The 21709-nt window shown below is 37.7% G+C and overlaps 1 protein-coding gene and 2 pseudogenes across 40 annotated transcripts in view; 2 read left to right on the forward strand and 1 right to left on the reverse strand.

Moving 5' to 3' along the window:
• Ptprd (protein tyrosine phosphatase receptor type D) overlaps positions 1-21709 on the reverse strand; it is a 2211569-nt gene that overhangs the window by 752120 nt on the left and 1437740 nt on the right. The gene's annotated exons all lie outside the window — the stretch shown is intronic.
• LOC110293344 lies at positions 6095-11874 on the forward strand (annotated as a pseudogene).
• On the forward strand, positions 17480-17919 carry LOC110292700 (annotated as a pseudogene).

Consider the following 21709-nt stretch of genomic DNA (forward strand, 5'->3'; position numbering starts at 1 on the left):
GGTGCTTCTGCTAGAGGATATGACCAGTACTTGTAAACTGTACTAACTTTCTGTTACTCACACCCACTCTTCATGGCTTACTGAGAAGAGCACTCTTGTATAAGTCATGGTTCACTACTTCAGGCAGGAAGCCAAGGATGTGGGGAAACACACAGCAGTCCTGGTGAAATTTTCCCTTATCAGTGTACTATGCTAGGAGTTTCCTGAGTGGACCTCCACAGGTCAATAAGTCTCTTCTGCTGGGGATTAGGAACATGCGAGCTCTAAAATGTTTCTGTACTTGCAAATCCTAGATAATCTTGTTATTTCCTATCTGTAACTTTGCACAATGAATGGAAAAGGCTTTGAAATACCAGTATTTGTGCAGGTTTTGTTGTTGTTGGTGGTGGTGGTGTTGTCGCCATCACTCATCTGTAAAAAGAAAAGACACTCTAGAATGTTAAGATTTGCATGAGTATCAGTTGGGTCCTGTCAGGTCTGGGAATAATCCACTGTTGCCTATTACAATTTTGATCTTCAGCAAGCTAATTAGTCTCTGAGTTTCTTTGAAAAGGAGATACAGCAGCCTGGCCAGCCATGGCTGTGAGAATAAAATAAAGAAATAAACATGAAACACTGTAGGGAACATTCAATGAATAGTGACTTTCAACATAATTGCTAATATTAAAAACCATGCCAATGATAATAAGGAGAGTGGAGAGAAACGCTGTAAGAAAAGAGGCAGAGCAGAGAGCGCTCTCCGCTGAGTAATGCCTCTGATTGTAATTGCAAAAATGTGCACAAAATTTCTTCCACAAATATTAACCATAAAGCTTGGCATTTCTGAGATTTGAGGCCTCTTATGTTTGTCTTATTTAAGGAATTATTTTTGCTAATATTTTTTTCTCATAGTGTATGGGGATGGAGTTGTTTAATCACAATGGCTGTAGCTTTCATAATGTTGCCTAGAGATCATAGCTTTCCTAGTCTAGCAGGAAAACCACAATCTGCCGGGAATACTAGGCCAGCTATAAGGAAGGCTATGAGCTATGAGCTCAGATGCTCCAATCGGATATATAGACCAAAGATGAGAGTGTCATTTTCATGGGGGACAGAAGTTCAAAGAAAAAGTGAAATCATGTCTAACTAATAGCACTAAAGCAAAAGAGCTTTGTCCTAACCCAGGAGATACTTCAGGAATCAGACATGAAATGAGAACAGGTGGGTGCCAAAACTCAATCACAAGAGGAGACTGTCAGGGGTAGATCAAACAACAAATCATTTTAGTCTCAAAAGGCTGTAAGTCATTTGCTTTAAGTAAACCTTATTTACATATTGTGTTTTTGACATCTTGCATTCTGTCCCTGATTGGCTTTCAATTCCATTCCCTTCCAATACTAATGCCACCCAGATATCAAACTTTGTCATATATTTTTACGACACCTGGTCTCACAACATAGCCTCAAGCAGAAACTTTAGTATCATTCTGAGACATGATAGAAATGCAAATCTTTGAACCCACACCAGACTCATGAAACTCAGGACTGAACCGCAGGAAGTGTGTTCTCACAAGGCTTGTAGATGATGTGTAGAGGTGCAGTCTCAAAGCACTGATTTAGAGTTGCACAGTTTTCTCATGCTCATATGTTGCAAAGGTAACTTAACTTACTCTCCAACTTCCCCTGACCATGCCCAGTCCTGTTGCTTTTACACAAAAGCCTCCGTCTTAGGGCCAGAAATGAAGACTTGTTCTACCCTTTTCCCTTCAAGTCACAAAAAATTCCAATAACTAAACAAAAGTTCTCAAAGACATCTTCTTCTGACCTCAGAATACCATGAGCTTAGCTTGTAATTTAGATAGACTTCCTCTCTGAAGAACTATTTTGTTCCAAGTCCTGTGTCAACCCAGAAGCAAATCTAGCTCATCACATAATTTTGCAGCTAAATATTTACCAGAACACAGCCATACCCGTTAGCTTTAAGATTGTGTATGGTTTTATTTATTTATTTATTTATTTATTTATTTATTTATTTTTGTGCTAGAGACAAGTTAAATACAAGCATGGCACAGACACAGTATGGTCCCCCAACGTCTCAGGTAGGTATATTTGCTACTTGGCCTTGTACAGAGATGGTTTGAACACAATTATCCTAGATGGCAAAGAATGGTAAATATATTATCATAATAGAATTTATAGTGCAGTAGGGGGGGTGCTCAAGAAATAAAGTAAATTCTCTGGTTATCTGTTTCCAAATGTTTCGGACAGAACAATAAAATGTTTCAGGAAAATTGAAATTGATCTGGGTTCAAGGATGTAACTAGGAACTTACCATGCAAAGGAAAGTGCCTGGTTATGCTTGCTTTGCTGGAATGTCGCTTAACTTTGTCAGGGCTTACTGGAGCTCTTTAGTTTTCAGTGTAGTTGGCCAAATGTCAACACTTCATAAAAGCCACTGAACCTGTCTTTAGACGGGAACCTTCGGGATGCTTCCCTTGTGGGTAGCCTCACTTGGCTCTCTGCTTTCCTATTCTAGATGCTCAGTCATGACCTTGGGCAGGAATGGAAACATTAGTTGTTGTAATTTAGATACTCAATATTAACTCTTTAAAGAAATGTACTTCTGAAATCCTACTATATGCTTGGGTGTAAGAAGTACCATTTTACTCAGGCATCACATTTAGCCTCTGCTAACAAGTAACCTGGCTATTGAAGTATTGACACAACAATTTTGCCTGAAAGTCTAGGCCCATTTCTTAAGTGTTTCAAAGGCAAATCACATGAAGATTGGAAAACAATTTAGCTATGAATTGCACTTTTTACAGTGAAAATGATGGTGGGTGTGTGTGTGTGTGTGTACTAATGAAAATCATGTAACAGACTGTCTATAACCAGAAGAAAATATGTCTGAAACCTAGAGACATTTGCTTTCTTTACTTTATTATCCCATAAATTAAATGACACTAAGCCAAACAATTACTTTTTTTTTGTCACCAAAGGCAAACACTCAGAAAGTATTTTCCTTCCTGCTTCTCAGAGAAATGGTATGAGTTGAGAAGTACATGTCACTGCCAGGCTCCAACAATTTCTGGCTGGGGGCATTTCTTGTCTCATTTTCTGTTCACCTTACCTGCTTTTACTGGTGCCCCATCATCTCGATAAAGTACATACCCCACTCTTCTTTCCCTCTACAAAGGCATGCTAGAATAATGTCACCTGTTTTGTAGCTGGCACTGATGCCTTTGGCATGAAAAATGGAAACACTGGAAACATTAGGGCATGGTCTACAGCTGCAGCATCTCAATGGGTGCCATCCTCCAGCTAATAACTCATTCCCCTCCAAAGGTACATTTTCACTTCAGGCAGGGATGTCTTTGGATGGCAGTTTCTGAGCTAGAAGTAGTTAGGCCATCCAACAGACTTCTTCATCTTTCCCTCAGCCTGAATCAGATCATTGGCTGCCTGCTCACTCTAGTTCCTCTCACACAGCCGGCTTCCCTTATCACTGGCATTACTTTCAATCTCATTGTAGATCTCGCTGATTAACAACACTGGCCTTGAGAAAATTCTCTTTCTTGAAAGTCAATGCTTGAAGGAGATTAGTCCTATTTATATTGTAAGGCACTCCCTTAAAGCCTCTGGTGACTTTAGTCTCTTGACTGATGCAAACCTCAGCTAATTCTCTTTATCCAGATAATCCACTGGAGTCCAATATTCATCACACGGCAAAATGAAAGCTTTTAAGGAAAAGAATAAATGTGAAGGCTTAAATTCACATAGAATTTTAGCCTTAATAAAACCATGAAAGAAATTATGAGGAAGTAAGCGTTTTTGTGTCTTGTTTTCAATGAAACAATATGAAGGTGAGTGTAATCCATGTTGCCATAGGACACATGTTTTGGTCATCTTGAATATCTCTAGAATCACAGACCTTAGAGCAGGAAAACGAAGGATGTTTATCCTCTAGCCACACAGGATAAACTTTGTTCAGCAAAGCTCTCATTTCTGCCTTGCTTTTGTGAGAATTTCTTTATTGCTCTCAGGTCTCTGCTTGATGTCTAACCCAAATTCATTAGATACTTAATGGGCACTGACCACACACATATTACTAATGGTTATTTGTAATATAGGGGGAAAGTCTATTTTGAAGGACTTTCAAAGTAATAGTGAATTTATATGAAACTGTTCTAAATTAGGGCTAGAAAACTAGAGAAAGCTAAGGAAACCCAGAATAGTCTCTTCCCCAGGCAAATTTCCTGAGGCACTGGGGGAAGAATCTTTGTGAAGAAAGGCAGGTATTGTAAATGTTAACTTACTATTCTAGTCTTGGAATGATACAATCAGCAGTTGACCAGGCTTCTGAGAATGGGCAGTGTTATAATCAGCCTTCACCTCACCCTCTGACCGCTAGTTTTATGTAATAGGTAAGCTGACCCCAGTTTCTTACTCAGCAGCCCAGGATCCTACAATGCATTTTCCATATATGTTCAACAAGCACTATGGACATTTTCCTACATTTTAAAAACCTCTGTACAATAATAATAAAATAAGATAGCCTCATTTTATATTATAGGAGATAACATAATATAGTCAGTTATCAATTGTATTATTGTATTCCAAAGATTTTTAGGTCATTGCAACAAGAGATTATGGGAATAAAGAAATATTCAAGATAGAGGTAGAAGGTTTTTTACTGTGAGTACTGTCTTGCGGTTTTATTGCTGTGAAGAGATTTCAAGATGATGGCAACTTTTATAAAGACAACATCTAATGGGAGCTGGCTTGCAGTTTCAGAGGTCTAGTCCATTATAATCATGGTGGGAAGCATGACAGCATAGAGGCTGGAGATTGAGTTGATAGTTTTACATCTTGATTCACAGGCAGCAAGGAAATACATTTGCTATACTGGGCATAGCTTGAGCATATATGACCTCAATGCCTATCTCCAGAGGGACACACTTCCTCCAACAAAGCCATGTGTACTTCAACAAGGCCGCACCTCCTAAAGATGCCACTCCCTATAGGCCAAGCATTTAAACACATGTCTATAGGGCCATTACTTGTTGACAAACTACCACATACAATCTACATTTTTTTTTTGAGTGGCCTAAATCAGATGAGCAGAATAAAGCAGAGGCCATTGTACAAAGCAAAACTACCAATAACAACAAGCATCATAACTGAAAAATACACCTTTGTCCTGAACTTTCCAACGAAAAATCATTCACTTAGCACTTATTTATAAGCTTAACGAAAGGACACAGTCTTAATCATTCTGCATACACAACCTATTGCTGATTGTGTGGGTTTCTACAATTTAATTTTAGCTAGAAACAGTGATAGATTTTGATAGTCCAACAGTTAGAATGATGGTAAGGTGTCTGCACATAACCTGTTATGTGATAGCTCTATAAGGAAATGATAGTTGTGTCAAGGCATTAGATGAAAAAGACAGATGATCTCCTGAATGCCCAGTTTCCTTACACAAAATTTCCTTACACAAGAGCATTTTCAGGGCTTGTTAGAGATGGAAAACCCCAGCACAGTCATTTGTTACTCTCCATGAGCACATCCAAAGTATTTCTGTGTAGGTGATAAGATGATTGTATGTTAGAAAATATTTTCCGACCACATCCACAGCATAGGTAAGGGCATGCCCACACCCCAGTCCACACTTACAGTGTGTGCTTCCAAGAACCCTTCCCTTCCTGCAGATTACTAGGTTATCAGGGTAATAGACTATTGAATTTTCCTACCTTATTTCCAGAAAGATTTCAAGGCATTATCTGATTTTACCTGCTTTAAGAAATAGAGGGTGGGGTAATTAATGAAGAGTTTTGCTTTATCTTTCTGTGTTGGTAGTCTTAGTACACATTAAGAAGAATGGTCTGATGTGGCTCTAAGTTCTTTTCAACTCATAACTTGAGTGTGCTCTGAAAGCTGTGCTCCAAATGCCTGTGCAGGGTGGCACTTCTGTTTTGGGTAGAGGCACCTGTGTAGATTATGTATCATTTAAAGGAATGTGCATCATTTAAAGGAATGTTTGAATTTAAATTTTAACCTTTCTAAGATTTCGTACAATTTAACCCAAACAATTATTGCTTAGATTTTCAAAGATGGCTCTGCAGGATTTGAAAGTTGGGTAAAAGGAATTGATTGTAGGTGTGACCACTGTTTAAATAATACTATGGAAATGAAAATTATTGTTACATTGATTAGCATGATCTACCAGGGATCACATAGTGAGTTGGACCCCCAAACTGTATAGGGTTGCAAATAGAAAATACAGATACAATCTATTTAGCATCACTTAGCTGACCAATTTCTGCAGACACTAAAATGGGAATAGAGAAATGTTGCCCAATTTCACAGCAGATGCATAGTGATTTGGTCTGAGCAACATTTCAGTGATGCTCTGGATTTCTGTCCCCTCCAGGAGGATTTGTCTTTACTCTTTGTGTTAAGAACCAAAGTGACTATGCTACCAACTTCTTCCCATCATAGAAACCAAGGGTGTTTCAACTTTACACATACCATGACCACTCAAAAAGTCAAAAATAAAGTTCTAAAATCCAAGAAAATACAGATTTCCTCTCTTAAAACAACAGGGTCTTACTGTTGGCCTGGAAGTTAGTTGCTGGCATGGGCCAGGTGATAACTGAGTGCGTAGGAAGACAAGAAAGCAGGGTCTCAAAGTGTTTCCTTTTAATGTTTTCATTTTCATAATTTCTATTCCACATGACCAGTGGAGGATGAAATAGTACTTTAAAGCAACTTATGAGTCAAGTGTAAATGCAGCAGAGCCATTACTTTCGACAAAAAGTTATATGGGTGAACTCACTCTATCTCATCCATCAATAAAAGGGAAGGTGGAGAGAGGGTATGCAGTCATTGTAGTGTGTGTGTGTGAATGGTAGTTATTTAAAAGTATGATATGATTCATAGAGAAAGACTGTGACAGCCAATGTAATGGTTTTATTGATCATCTTTTTTTCACCACCAGGGAAAATCATAGCTTCATCTACTTGTTCTTTTGTTTGGTTGACACCCTACAGAAAACAGATGGAGTGGGTCAACATCAGAAATGTCTCTGACTGTGGCTACTTGTCTGTCTAAAACCATGAGGCCTAATCTCTTCCTAGTGCATCTTTTTGATCATTTTGAATTGAGATAGGGAGCTTACTATATAGAGGGGATTGTACATGATTTCTGGTCCTCCAAACTGTGTCTCCTTGGTGCATGGATTAAGATGTATGCTGCCATATTTGCATTGTTTCCTGTTAGTAATGAAAATGAACATCTCCTACAGTATATCACAAATGTAACTTAGTAAGGATGATGAAGTAAAAGCTCTTTGTGTTGTATTGTACAGAATGTTGAAGAAACATCTCTCAGGGTTATTAAGTGGTTGTATGATTTCTTTATTGAAAAAAAACTTGAAGAGTTTTCTAAGACTTAAAGCCTATGTTCAAACTCAGAAATAGTCCTATAAAATTTATTTTGTATGATTAAATGATTGTAGAAACAGTATCAAATCATAACACATTTAAAACAGGTGATCGGTCTTTAATAATAGGATTCAATCATTTCCAAATCTTTACTATTAAAATGCATTTAAAGGTACAAGTAGATTGATGCTACATAAAGGATCCATATCTAATGAGCTTGTATATGCTTGTTTACAATTCTATTCTTGATATCACAGTACACACTGGCATTTTTAACTTTTGGTAAGTCATAGAGTAGAGAAGTATAAATTGAAGATATATTTGCTAATTTATTTGATGAAAGAAGTAATATATAGTTATTTTAGTTAAGGCTCAAAAGATAGCATGTAACATTTTGAAAACTGTTATATCAGTGATGCAATGGAGAGTGATGTCTCATTAGGAAACTGGAGTGCTACAGAAAGTTCTAGAAAGCCAAATGCTATTGTTCTACTTAGGAGATTTAGCAATAAAATAACTCTTAATGACATTATGCTATGCTCATAAATCTGGCCTTGCTCATCCATCATCAGAGAAGCTTCCCCCTGCAACACATAGCAACAAATAGAGAGACCCACAGCCAGAGTGCATGCAAAGAAGGAGAACTTGAACATACTGAGATATTTCCATCAAATCTCTCCCCATATGACTTAGGGAACTCTGTAGAACAGAAGATAAAGAGTGTAAGAGCAACAGGGGTCGAACACATCAAGGAAACAAAGTTTTCTAAAGACAGGTCATGACCAATGCACATATGAATGCATAGAGAGTGCAGCAGCATATACAGAGCCTTCCTGGTCCTCAAAAGATGAGGTCATAGAGCTGAGAGAAGAACTGAATGCTCTCCCTGTCTCTAACCCAGCAGCTATCTCCAACTGATAGCCACCTGCAAATGAAAGAATTAGTTTCCTCTGAAGGACTGTGTCTGGAAAACAAGGCTCTCATAGTTAGACACTATGATTTTTAGAGGAAATGAACTCCATAGCATCTTTGACGGACTTTTTATTGACACATAATGTTGATTCAAGACATTTTTAATCTTATAGATCATATGCCTAAATATTATGATTTCCAATGTTACGTTTCTGTGGAACTCTTGTTTGTGTGAACATGTGTATTTCTGTATCTATATCTGTTTGGGGATTTTTTTCCCTTCTTCTTTTGTTTGTTTTGTTCTATTCCGATTGTCTGATTATATATTATTTTGTTATTACTCCCTAGATGCCTCCTTGTTTCCTAATGAGAGACAGAAAATATATGGATCTGGATGGCATAAGATGGGAGGAACTGGGAGGACTAGGAGAATGGGAAACCATAATCTGAATATATTGTGTGTGGAAAAAACTCAATTTGCAATAAAACATGTGGGAGAGCTCTAGAAAGCATCTTTGAAAGAACTCTAAAAATATTCATTCATCAGTGTCTATATAGATGAGACTTGTTGTATGCAAAGTTGGTCAGTATGAAAGTATGTATGTATTTAATTGCTTTTGTAGCTACATTTCTCAATTGAGGTGAGTCTCTATGTTGGTTCCTCTCTAGAAACAGATCCATTCAGAAGAAGTTAAAGCCTGGATTCATAGGCACTACCTCTGAGATAACATGGCAGATTTGGCTTAGATTAACACCTTGATTTTAGTGTTTAATAATTTCTCTAGAAAATCTTCTGCATAGTCCAATTTGATAACTTATGATCTATTTCAGGCTTTCAAAAGATCCTGTCTACAACATTTCAAAATACAGTGACATGTAAGTCTAAACATATCTGAATTTCTGTGTCACTGTTGGTTATTTTCAGTTACAGAATTCTAAAAATGTAACCAACTGTTTGCTTACAAAGTGCCAAGTAGCTTAACTTTCCTGAATTACTTCATTTAATAGTCACCATAATGCTGAAAATTAGATAATGCAATTTTGGGGGGCACAAAAACAAAAGATAGTTATATAGATCCCATTATGAATCCAACTCCCAGTTTAAATGAATAAGAATTCAAAATAGAGCACCGTTTCAGAGCCTGGTGGTGGGGCTCTCTCTGGTTTCTGCAGGTGTGGTGCTGATCTTGCAGGAGTGATTGTTATAGTAAAATTTTAAACTAAGACTTTGATATAAAAACTTATAGATCCCCATATTAGTCAGACTGTAATTTCTGAGCAACTAGCAAGTCTTGCTCATCAAGATCAGTCAATAGGATAAAGAACTACACCTACAGGTTGTTGCAAGATATGAAGATTTACTAACACAGGCACCTGGGATTGAGTCTGTGGAAGCTGTTCTTCAGGTGATACACATGAGAACCTAAGATTTACAGGGAGCTGTTGAGATGATGAAATAAAAAAAAAATGTTGAGGCATGCAATAAAATAGGGGCCATCACTGCACCGCTAGCAAGACTTTATCTTGTCAGCAACTTGCTTGAGAGAATAATTCTCATCTTACATCTCAGTAAGAGACTCCAGCGACAAGTGCTAGAAGGAAGTAGAGAGATAACAAAAGCTGCTCAGAGTCTCAATGAACTTGGTTATCTTTCTCAAGGCACAGATCTTTCAGAAATAGAAAATGAGCTACTTTTTATTGCAAGAGCTCAACTTGGAGTTGAAAATCAAGCCAAGTGTCTGCTGGAGCAAGGTATGGATACCTAGAATCCAGCTCAGGTTGAAACAGAGCTTCAGGTTTTCCATAATCTCAGGACCTCTAAGGATACTGTTACCAATGTTGTGGATTATTGTTGTAATGCTTTGGAAGACAGTATCAACAATGCATTGGATATCAAAGTTTTGACTCAGCCTTTCCAGTTGACCTTGAGAAGAGAGAGGTCCTAGGCAAGCTACCATACCAACTCCAGAAAACACAGCAGTTTTTCCATGCTTCCTTCTGAAGAAATATGGAAAATGATGGATACTGTGTACTGTTTGTAGACAGGTACAGCATTTACAAAAAGTATGAATCAAGAAGAAAGATCCCTTTTCTCCCCTTTGGTTCATGGAGGAAATAGTTAAGGATGGACACCCTGAAATTTTATACATATTTTGTAGTGCAATTACTCTGGCACTTTCTTTACCCTTTCATGAATTAGCAGTCTGTTCTATGATTTTGGAACAGGCATTTGAAGGCATACCCTAAACTAATATGTCTTTATAACAACTTATGGAAGGTTTTTCAGCCGTACACTCAAAATACCCAAGAAAACTTTAGTACAACTTGAACTGCTAACCTCTGTTCGCTCCCCATACACAGAAGATGATACACAACACATTTTCATACTAAGAAAGCCAGTTTATGGTTCAGAAAAACCTTCAAAAGAGTCACTGCAACCATATGAGGCAGTTTATCTCTCAAAATCTCTATCATGCATCTTTGAACTCATCAATTTGTTTTTTTCCCCTGGGTGGGCATCATACTTTCTCTCATGAGCTTGATAGGGTCATGAAACTCAGTGTAGCAAGTAAACTCAGTGTTGCTTCCTTTGATGCAAACCTTACATTAACTGTGTCAAGCATATGGTAACGGCAATTCAGTTGTATGCTGTGAAATCAGAGTACCTTCTCTTTGCTCAAGGAGATGCAAGGCACATGATTGGGCCTCTCATTGAAGGACAGTAGAGAAATATGGGAGTGGTGAATTCCCTGTTTAAGGTGCACCAATCAGTAACAAATGTGGCTGCCAGTCAGTGATCATTCTCCTCAACAGCTGAGCAAAGTATGATGTCATCCCTAAAGACAATTCACAATTTTATGGGGAATGCCATTACAGTCCTTACTGACTTCATGGCAGATGCAATTGAGGCCATAATAATCACCACGCTTCAGAAAGATATTTCTGAGTCATTATCTAGCCCAGGAAAGCCTGATGGTCCTTGTTCCCTGTACATGAAAGAGCTACAAGGTTTCATTGCCAGAGTTATGAATGACTACTTTAAGCACTTTGGTTGCTTGAATTTTGTCTTTGACAACACTGAAGCTATTGTGCGGAGAGCCATTGAAATTTTTATCAGCAAGGCCAGGCTCATAAGACCACTTGGTGAAGGTGGGAAAATGTGACTTGCTACTGATTTAGCACAGAGAGATGGCTGTGGGTCCACTTGGCAGAGGAGTGTTTGATTTAGGAAAGTCCCGTGGCATCCTAAGATCATTCAAACCCCTGCTCTTCCAGACAAGTGAATATGTGGCCCATTGTCTAGCCATAGGAATGTTACTCTATTCACTACCATATTTACTTTTGTTTCATAAGAGCAATGGTTGAGCTGAAATTCCCATGGCTACTTCTCCCATATAAAAAAGAGTCTTCTCTTTCACAGGGGGTCCCTGGAAGCTTATGTTCTATCAATGAGAAGCAGACAAGGAAAAGAATTTTTACCAGTTTATTCCATTATCATTCTGCTGCTTCAGAAGGCTATGGCTAATCTTAAGTGACCTGCAGTCTCCATGCACAAACCAGTCCAAAGATGGAAGCTAGCAACAAAAGATCATAGTTGTCTGTATTTCCAATTGATCTTGTTGCCTCTAGCACTTCTATTTTGAAATATCAAAATAGATGGAGACCACTAAGGTGAGCAAGAAATTTATGGAGAAATGGGAAAGGAAGGGAAGCAGAATGGTGTGTGCCCAATGAAGAGAGGTAGAACTAGAAACATGAAAGTAGTGAAGCACAGCCTGATAAGAGTAGCCTGTTTTGCCACTTGAGGTACCATGTGCTGCTGACAAGGACCATGTGTGGGTCATGGTCTGCAGTGTTAGAAGTCTGTATCAATGTCCATGCCTCATGTTACCACCAAAGGTCATGTAGGTGTCCCTGGTCTGGACTGCTATGTGGGATCAAGTTGATATCTGAGGAATCAGAGCTGTCCCTACCCCTCATAGACGTCTGCGTTCAGTGGAGCTGGTCCTGTATCTAGACTTGACAGTGCCATTGAACTGGTCCTGGTGGTGTGGGCATGGAAGAGTTGGCCCTGTCACTTACCTAAGCAAAGAAGGATAGCTGGCCATGGTGATGGGGGTGCAGGAGAGAGATGGGTTTTACCTCCAGGCTCAGAACCAGGCCTTTGATTTATCCCACCCCAACATCTATGAACATCTATGAAAGGACTGGTTCTAAAGAACAAAAAAGCTGAAGGCTCTTCATTGGCACAAGGTAAAAACAGTATATTCAAGAGGGGTCCCGATAAGGTTCCAGTATTGATAGTTTAGCAGAAGTCATAGATCTCTAAGGAGACCAATGACCCATTGCAATGAACATTAGCAAGTATAGCCAAAGTATATACTGTATAATAACAGCATGTCATACTGCAATTTCCAAGGCAATCTTTATTTATTTATTTATTTATTTATTTATTTATTTATTTATTTATTATTTTACATTTTTTTCTTTTGGGTGGAGGACAGATATAGAGGAACTGGGAGATGAGTAGGATTTGAATACATGGTATGAAATTGACAAAGAATCACTACAAAGTTAAAAAAAGAATTCAAAATAGTTTCTTTTATAATCACTAGAACACAGAGAAACTGTCACACCTGAGGTATCACCAAAATGAAAATATGACAAATATTTCTATTCCACTGAAAAGTTCCCTTCTCTGTACAGACCTTACTGAGCATATTTAGCTCCTATACAGACCAATTTTATTCAGTTCATGAGTGGCTGTATTGTGTTTGTAGTTGAGAGCAGGTGATCGAGCTCAGTGGCAGATATCACTTATCTAGCTGGTGTGAGGATATAGACAAAGCCTCCACAACAACTTAAAAAAATCATCATCTTCACATTTAAGAGAAGCTTGAGGAATATCAAAATAGTTACTACCACTATTCAATAACTTTATAATTTGTAAAATGACAGGAACCCCTCATTATACTTAACAAATAACTCTTTTTGAACCATCTGATTTAGAAACATCAGAGTGAATGCAAAAAGCTCCCACTACTATGCTTAATAGATGCTATATTCAACACTGTTATTATTTTTTAATCAGTGACAGTGATACAGCCCTGGTGTTTACCATCTTCCACATCTATCTGCTTCTAGAGTCTCTGACATCTTCACATCTTCAAATTTGTTCCTAATTCCAAAAAATTAGCTTTCTTAACAACTATAGCTGTACATATCTTTTATATCTGACTGTGTTACATTGCCCCAAATATCATGCATGGTACATTATGTAAATATCAGGAAATGACAGAGTAGCTTTTATCTATCAATTATAGATTTATAATAGCCAGAAGCTGGAAACAAGCCAGATGTCCCTCAACAGAAGAATGGACTCAAAATATGTGGTACATATAAAAAATGGAGTATTATGCAGCTATTAAAAACAACAACTTCATGGAATTTTTTGGCAAATGGATGGAACTAGAAAATATCATTCTGAGTGAGGTAACCCAGACACAAAACACACGTGGTATATACTTACTAATAAGCGGATACTAACCCAAAAACTCACAATGCCTGATACAAAGTACAGACCATGTGGAGCATAGAAGGAAGGAAGATCAGGGGGTGAAAGCTTCAGACCTGCATTGATGAGGGAACAGGACGATTGTGGGAGATGGAAGGAGAGTGGAACAAGGAAGGAGGAGGTGGAAATAAGGGTGGCTGTATCTAAATCTGGAGGAGACATGAGAGAGGTACAGACAAAGGATCAAGGAATCAAATAAAAATAGGTAGCAGTGGGGATGAGGAACTGGGCATAACCACTGGAGGGTTCCAGACAGGACCCAATGGGATTGACTTTAGCTGCAATGCACAGAGACTAGGGAGATAGAACTGCCAGTAGACAGGCACAATCCCTGGTAGAGGGATAGAGTCACTAACCCATCTCAAAGTTTTTGTAATACAGAAAAAAATGTTCCTGTCTAAAGGAAGAACAGGGACAACAAAATGGAACAGAGACTGAAGGAAGTGTCAACCAAGGAATGGCTCCACCTGGGGATACATCATGTCTGCAGACGACAAACCCAACAGTGTTGCTGTGGTCAAGAGGCACTTGCGGACAAGAACCAAGTGTAGTAGTTCCTGGGAAGGATCGGCCAGCAACTGACTAAAGCAGAGGCAGATGCTTGGAGCCAACCAATTAGGCTGAACTTAGGGAATCTCGTGGGGGAGCTGGCAGAGGGACTGGAGGAGCAGAGACCTCTTTGGAAAAACAACATAGGCTGGAATGACCATCCAGTATTCCCAGAGACTAGGCCACCAACCAAGGAGTACACCTGGAGGGACCCATGGCTCCAGATGAATATGTTGCAGAAGACGGTCTTGCCTGAGAGCAACGGGACGGGAGGCTCTTGTTTCTGGGGATGTTTGATGTACCGGAGTAGGGGCATTCTGGAGTTGTGGATGTGTTAGCACTCTCATACAGGCAAAAGGGAGGGGGCAGCAGGTGTGGGGTGTGGGGTGTGGGTGGCGGTGGGGTAACCAGGAAATGGGATAACATGGGATGAGGGATTGGTTGAGGGGGTAACCGGGAAATAGGATATCATTTGACATTTAAACGAATGGAATGATTAACAATAATAAATGAAAAAATGTGAAAAAAGGGGAAACCAACAAAAAAAAAATGAAAGTAAGCTTCCTTTTGAAAGATGTAAAACACACACCAAAAAGATGTAGGGTATATTTAAATACACATATTACAGTGGTTTTTTTGTCAGTATAGAAAGTTGAAATTGGAACTTGATTATGTGTGTTTTCAGTACAGTTTATAAAATTTTCAAGAGCACATGTAGAAAGAAAGTTTACGAATCAGTACAGTGTTATGTTTTTCATTACAAAAACATCTTTCCTGCCTCAAACACCACCACCACCAACAAAAAGTCATGTTGACACACAGTTCAAAACATGGCATGAACATACAGACAATTACCTGGCATATCTTACTTTGAAGTTGTTTATTCTAGTTCATAGACCAAATTCCTGTCATATTCCCAATGAATATTTATATTAAATTGTGGTGCAATGTGCAAACCTAGAAGTAATATAAAGAAACTCATCTTCCATCACTTGTCCCACCACTGAAGAAAGCAAAATCATCCCAATTCTTAAGGAAGAAAAACATGAATTTGCATGAAGTGAGAAATATGCCAATTTTCATACATTTATTTCCATTGGTTTTTAAAATAAATAGACCTTGAGAAGATTCAGTCTTTGGAATATAGCATTGTTATAACCATAGGACAATTAAATTCACTGTACTTTAAAGTGATTTTGATATCTGAAAATTACATAGATATAATTCATCTTATTTACCCCCCAAAGCCTCCCAAATTTTCTTTTACTTTCTTAGCTGTCCAACTTAATTTCCTTCTATCATTCTATATATTATTCTATCCATCTATCTATCTATCTATCTATCTATCTATCTATCTATCTATCTATCTATCTATCTATCTATCTATCTATGTATCTTCTGTCTCTACATCTTTATCCCTTTTCCCAAATCCATATAATTTAGGTTATGCTATTCCTGGGTTTAGGGCCTGATCATGGGTCTGGTGATATATCAGATGTTACATCATTAAAGAAAACAGACTCCTTCTCTTCCAGCAGCAGACAAATGCCAATAGCTTCTCAGTTAGGGGTAAGAATTTTTGCCCACTTCCTCTCCTTCCTGCTAGGATTTTGTCTGGTTGGAACTTGTGCATGCTCTCACAATTCTGTGAATATACATGTGCACCTGTCCTGTTGTGGCACTGTTTCTTTGAAGCCATCCAGTACATCTAGGTCTTGTAATCTTTCTCTCTCCTCTTTGGTATAGATATTTGAGATTTATGAGTATGTGATAAAGACATTCTAATTATCATTTAGAACTTCAAAGTCTTATTTTCTGTACATTGATCAATTGTAGGTCTCTGTGTTAGTTGTTACCTACAACAAGAAGCTTTTATGATGAGGGTGAGCTCATGGCTATAGCAATATGTTGTTAGGAATAATTTTATTGCCATATTTATTGTGTTGTACATTTTCCCCTAGGAGCCATAGCTTATTTATCCAGGTGCCCTTGACCTTATTGACAATATCAGGTATAGTTTCTATGTTATAAGTCCTTGCAGCAAAAGTGTCAAAGTGGTTGTTGACTCCCACAACATCCAAGCCACTATTGCACCATTAAATTCACAATATTAAAGAAAAACAAACAAACAAGGAAGCAAAAGAAACAGAGAAACAAAACACCTTAGATCTTTAGCAATGATTGCCAAAGCAGATATACTTATGAAGAAAACATGATTTTATTCAAAGAGCTGTGGTTTTTATGAAAACCAAGACACTAGTTATTGGCGCTCTCTCTCTCTCTCTCTCTCTCTCTCTCTCTCTCTCTCTCTCTCTCTCTCTTTCTTTCTTCAGGTAGACTTAGGGACAGCCAAGCAATCATGCAGCTCCTACTCAGATCAATGAATAGTTCTGAATTTAGAAGTGGATGTTGCTACAGGGGCTTTTCCAAAATACTGATGGATTTGCTTTCAGTATGCTATTTATGTCCTGTCCAGGTTTTCCATTGCTTTTCATGAGACTATTACTAATTTCATTTCTCAATAAAGTAGGTTATCTATTAACTGGAAATAGCCTGCTTACTACATGTTACACAAAATTACAAGGCTTATTTTAGTCCACACAAAAAACTGTTGTAGAAAATTGGCTGCCTCACCTACATGCAACCAGTCATGTTCAATTATCAGCACCAAGAAAGCCAAGTGTGAGCTAATTAGCCAGCCCATGCCAGACAGAATAGGGCATATCCTGTCTTGAAATAAAAATTTAAGGAAACAGTTCTACTTTCCAGAGTGAATAATACAATTCATTTCTCTTTTAGCAAAATGGATGGAAATAGAAATTATTGCACTAGATACAATACATAGAAATTAAAAAAATATAAACCACATGTAGTTAATCAGTACATAATTTGTATATGTATGACATGAAATCAGAACAGAGAAACAATTTGGAAAAAGGGAAAAGGGAGGGAGGAGGGAAGAGAGGGTGTTGAATATGAACAATATTGTATATTACATATATATTAAGATGTCATGCAATATGGCGGCGCCCAGTGGCAGTGTGAACTGTGAAGAGTTCGCCGAGTTCCAGGAATTGCTCAAGGTGATGAGGACAATTGATGACAGAATAGTACATGAATTAAACACTACGGTTCCAACATCTTCATTTGCAGGGAAAATCTATGCCAGCCAAACCTGTAAACAGCTGTATGAGTCTTTGATGGCAGCTCATGTCAGTAGGGACAGAGTTATAAAGAACTGTATAGCCCAGACCTCAGCAGAAGTAAAAAGTCTCCGAGAAGAGAGAGAAAAGGACCTGGATGACTTAACGTTATTAAAGCGACTTAGAAAAGAACAGACAAAGTTGAAATGGATGCAGTCAGAACTAAATGTCGAAGAAGTGGTAAATGACAGAAGCTGGAAGGTGTTTAATGAACGCTGCTGAGTTCACTTCAAGCCTCCAAAGAATGAGTAGAGAGAGAGTTTTTTTAAAAGACCCGGTCATCTCATCACCTGGGCATGACAGATGTCAGCAGGGCCAGGTTCCGAGGGTGGTCTCTGAACCAGCAGGCTGAGGCCTTTGGTTGGTTCAGCCCCATTCAGCCAAGACCTCAAGTCTAATTCTCATAATTATAAAATAATCAATTGCTATTTTATACTGATTCTGTAAAAAATGTTTTGTAACTATTAAAATAATTTTCTGAAAAAAAAAGATGTCATAGCAAATCTCATTATTTTTAATGCCAAAGAAATTTTTTAATAGTACAACTTGCCTAACTTTGTGTGAAATTTTATAGAGAGCATGGTTTGGGAATGAAGGAAACAAAATTTGTTGAAGTCTAGATTCCAGTCATCAATACACTCTTAGAACAAATAAACAATGATTTTGAGAAATTTCCACAGGAATACAAACTGAATCAGTCATAGTAGGTCAAATTGCATGATATAGGTCAAATTGCATGATATAGGTACTGATATGAACTCATAAGGAGTATATCTAAGGAAAAGCACAGCTTGAGAAAGAAAAATTAACCAGTTGATTACTGATATACGTAAACAAAAGCCAAGAACACTGAGAGGAGCTGCAGAAGTTTGACAAACTGCCAAGCAAATTGGTTACAACTTGTGAGCAAAGCTTAATGCTGACATGGAGAAAGTGACCTTTTGTCTGTACATCTACATAGAGGAGAAAAAGATATTACTTCTCCCAAATTTCAATGTCTATTGGGTGTAAAACTATATGGCACTGGTGTTATAGGTATGATTATTAATATTTTAATGGAAGGAGTATTTGATAGTAATGACTAAGAGAGAAAGTCTAGGAAAGGAAGAAGATTGTTAAGATAATCCTCAGTAAGGGTTATGCACAATGATCAGATAGATTGTCTTTGTCTATCCTCCATCTATCCATCCATCCATTCATCCATCCATCCATCCATCCATCCATCCATCCATCCATCCATCCATCCATGCATCTGTCCATCCCTCCATCCTTCCATACATCCATTTATCTCTTTGCCTATATATCTTGTAGTCTATGTGGTTGTGACACACACACACACACACACACACACACACACACACACACACACACATATATATATATTCATCAACTACAGCCTAAACTACTTGACATAGGTGCCTCAATAGTTTGTTGGCTACAATTAGAAAAAAAAATCTTAGATGAAGTTGATACTGCTAACTACTATGGTAACTCTGATAATTATCAAAGTATTTATTAATTTTAATGTTTTGTCAGTAACAGGTGTCTCCTGATAAGTTGAAACCTGGTTTCAAACCTCATACCTTCTTCCCCCCCACCCCAATAATAAAGTTGGAATCAACCAATTTTTAGTAGGTTTTGATGCATTGTTTGCCAGTTTATAAGCTTTTATATTTTTATCAAAAATATTATAAGATGAAAGTCATTAAAAGTTCTAAATATAAACAATTTCCTCTGTTTTATACAGGTTTCAAAATGTTGCAAGAGTTGCCATCTTCTGGGCACAGTTGATAGGAGAAAATAATTCCAAGTCTCAAAGGAAGTCATGTCATTGTTTTGTTAAGTTTTTGTAACAACAAATGATTCAACTGAACAGCTGGTATTCCATCCCTGTGTCCTCCCTCACCCAATCTCCCATCTTCTATCTTTTCATTCATTCTCTCTTCTAGTCCCTCTTGTGTGCCAACTTCTCTTATGCTTCTGATAGTATAAATGAGGAATTAAATATATATATATATATATATATATATATATATATATATATATTAAAAATCCCATGAAGTATAGTCCAAATACACATGCATAGGTGATGCAGCAGTATGATGGCTCTCAGTAGTGGAACTGACAATATTCTTAGACAAGCTGGCCACTGTTAAGCAGTGTGGTCAGGCTTTGCCCCAGTGTACTTTACCAGTCACATTTCCCAGTATGGTAGTGCTGCACTTCAATATCAGTGAAAGATTGGTGTCTGATCCATTAGTGTCACTCCAATTTGCTATCAAACCACACATACAGAGGCTTTTTCTCATTTGATCTTCTACTCTATCAACACTCTGCTATAGTCTGAGTTCCATCACCAGTTGACCTCTGCTTTAACACTTCATTCCCAGGTCTGCGGTTATCAAAGGGATAAATCCTACTGTGTAGTATGAGCCTCTTCAGGCCATGGGATTCATCATTTATTTCCTGTTTCAGATCACACACATCTTAGTAGGTAGAGGACGGCCTGTCACAGAGCAGGCCCTCAGATTCTGTGTTTGAATTCATTGGAAAAATGACTTTCCCATGTGAGAATCACTCATCTGACGAGGCAGTCGTTTACTGAGCAAGCATGCTGTTCCAGGTTCAGGGAGAAACCCTGAGTTAAATGTTGCCTTGCTGACTGAGCTCAGACTATGTTCTAAGCATTAAGTTTAATGACATATGTCATAAAAAGAATGAATGCCTTCATTTAACTAGACTTCATGATGTAAAATATGTAACAAAAAGCTAGCAAATATTTAAAAGCAAGAGACAAAAAGCAAGAGAATAATCAAATATGGGCTGTTTGGATTTGGATGTTTTACACTCTGAAATTTTTTCTGATATTTCAACTCAAACGTGAAAGAGATAGAGTCAAATGCCCAACAATGAAGAGTAGGCCAGGCAGCATGGGCAGTGAGAATCATATGTAACATGTTGGACTACTTGCATATAGAAAGAGGGATACTGAGTATGCAACTCTGTGAGTGAGAGAAGAGCAAGTGATAGTATTGATAGCCTAGACAGGTTTAGATTAATAAGCATTATATAAGCCCAAACTGCTACTAGGTTTTCATTGTGGGGGCAATGAAAACTTACAGTGGAATATGTAGGAACTATACAATAGAAAAGTTTCCTTGGATAATTTCAGCAGCTATATGGATTTCAAATGTTTGTCAGTCAGCGTATTCCAGAGAGGTACAGCCTAGCATCTAGACGTAATAATGCACTCACTTTATTATCCCTGTTTTTTTTTTTTTTTATCCCTGTTGCTTGCTCTGGACAGGTTACCTAACTTCTCTTTGCTTCTATCTATTCATATAATAGTTACAATAACAACATCTGATATTGTGACTAAAGATATGGGGAGTACCAAAGACAGTGACTGGCACAAAGTAGCCTCTTGATGTTGTATTTCTTCTCCTTTGAATGATCATGAAAATTTGCTTGTCAAGCTCATGGTAACTGTTTTTGACTGATGTTAAAGGGAACTGTTTACTATAAGATGTCAGATATATGTTTATTTTTCACATGCTTACAAAGTTACATAAAATTTCTCATTAAAATTAAAGGGATTCCTCAGATGATTTTCATTAAAGCCTTAAGAAAATCATGTGACTAGAATTATTTAATTTTGTTGGAATCCTATCTTCCCTTTTCAGTGTTTTGCTAATTTAATGGTTTGAAATTCAAGCAAAACACAGGTAATAAATTTAGGTTGTAGAAGAGAAAGTTGTGGCAAACTCCTCAGAAATCAAAGTGGGAACACCATTTTATGTTCTTTTGTTGAGGTTTAACTCTGTGTAAAGACCCTTTTAAGATTTAATACCTTGACATAACTATGCTTTTATTTGTTGCCATATGTCTTTCCTACTGACCTTATAGTCTGATGATCTGAGTATTATATATTGATAAAAAAATAAATGGAAATTTTGATGAAGTGTATATTTGGGATTGTTCAGAAAATTTGGACTACTCATCTTCCTTAGCCAGCCTCAGTGGGGGCCAGTTCTATAAAAGGTA

This window comes from Mus caroli, chromosome 4 (genome assembly GCF_900094665.2).
Source record: "Mus caroli chromosome 4, CAROLI_EIJ_v1.1, whole genome shotgun sequence".
In the NCBI taxonomy this organism is placed as follows: Eukaryota; Metazoa; Chordata; class Mammalia; order Rodentia; family Muridae; genus Mus; species Mus caroli.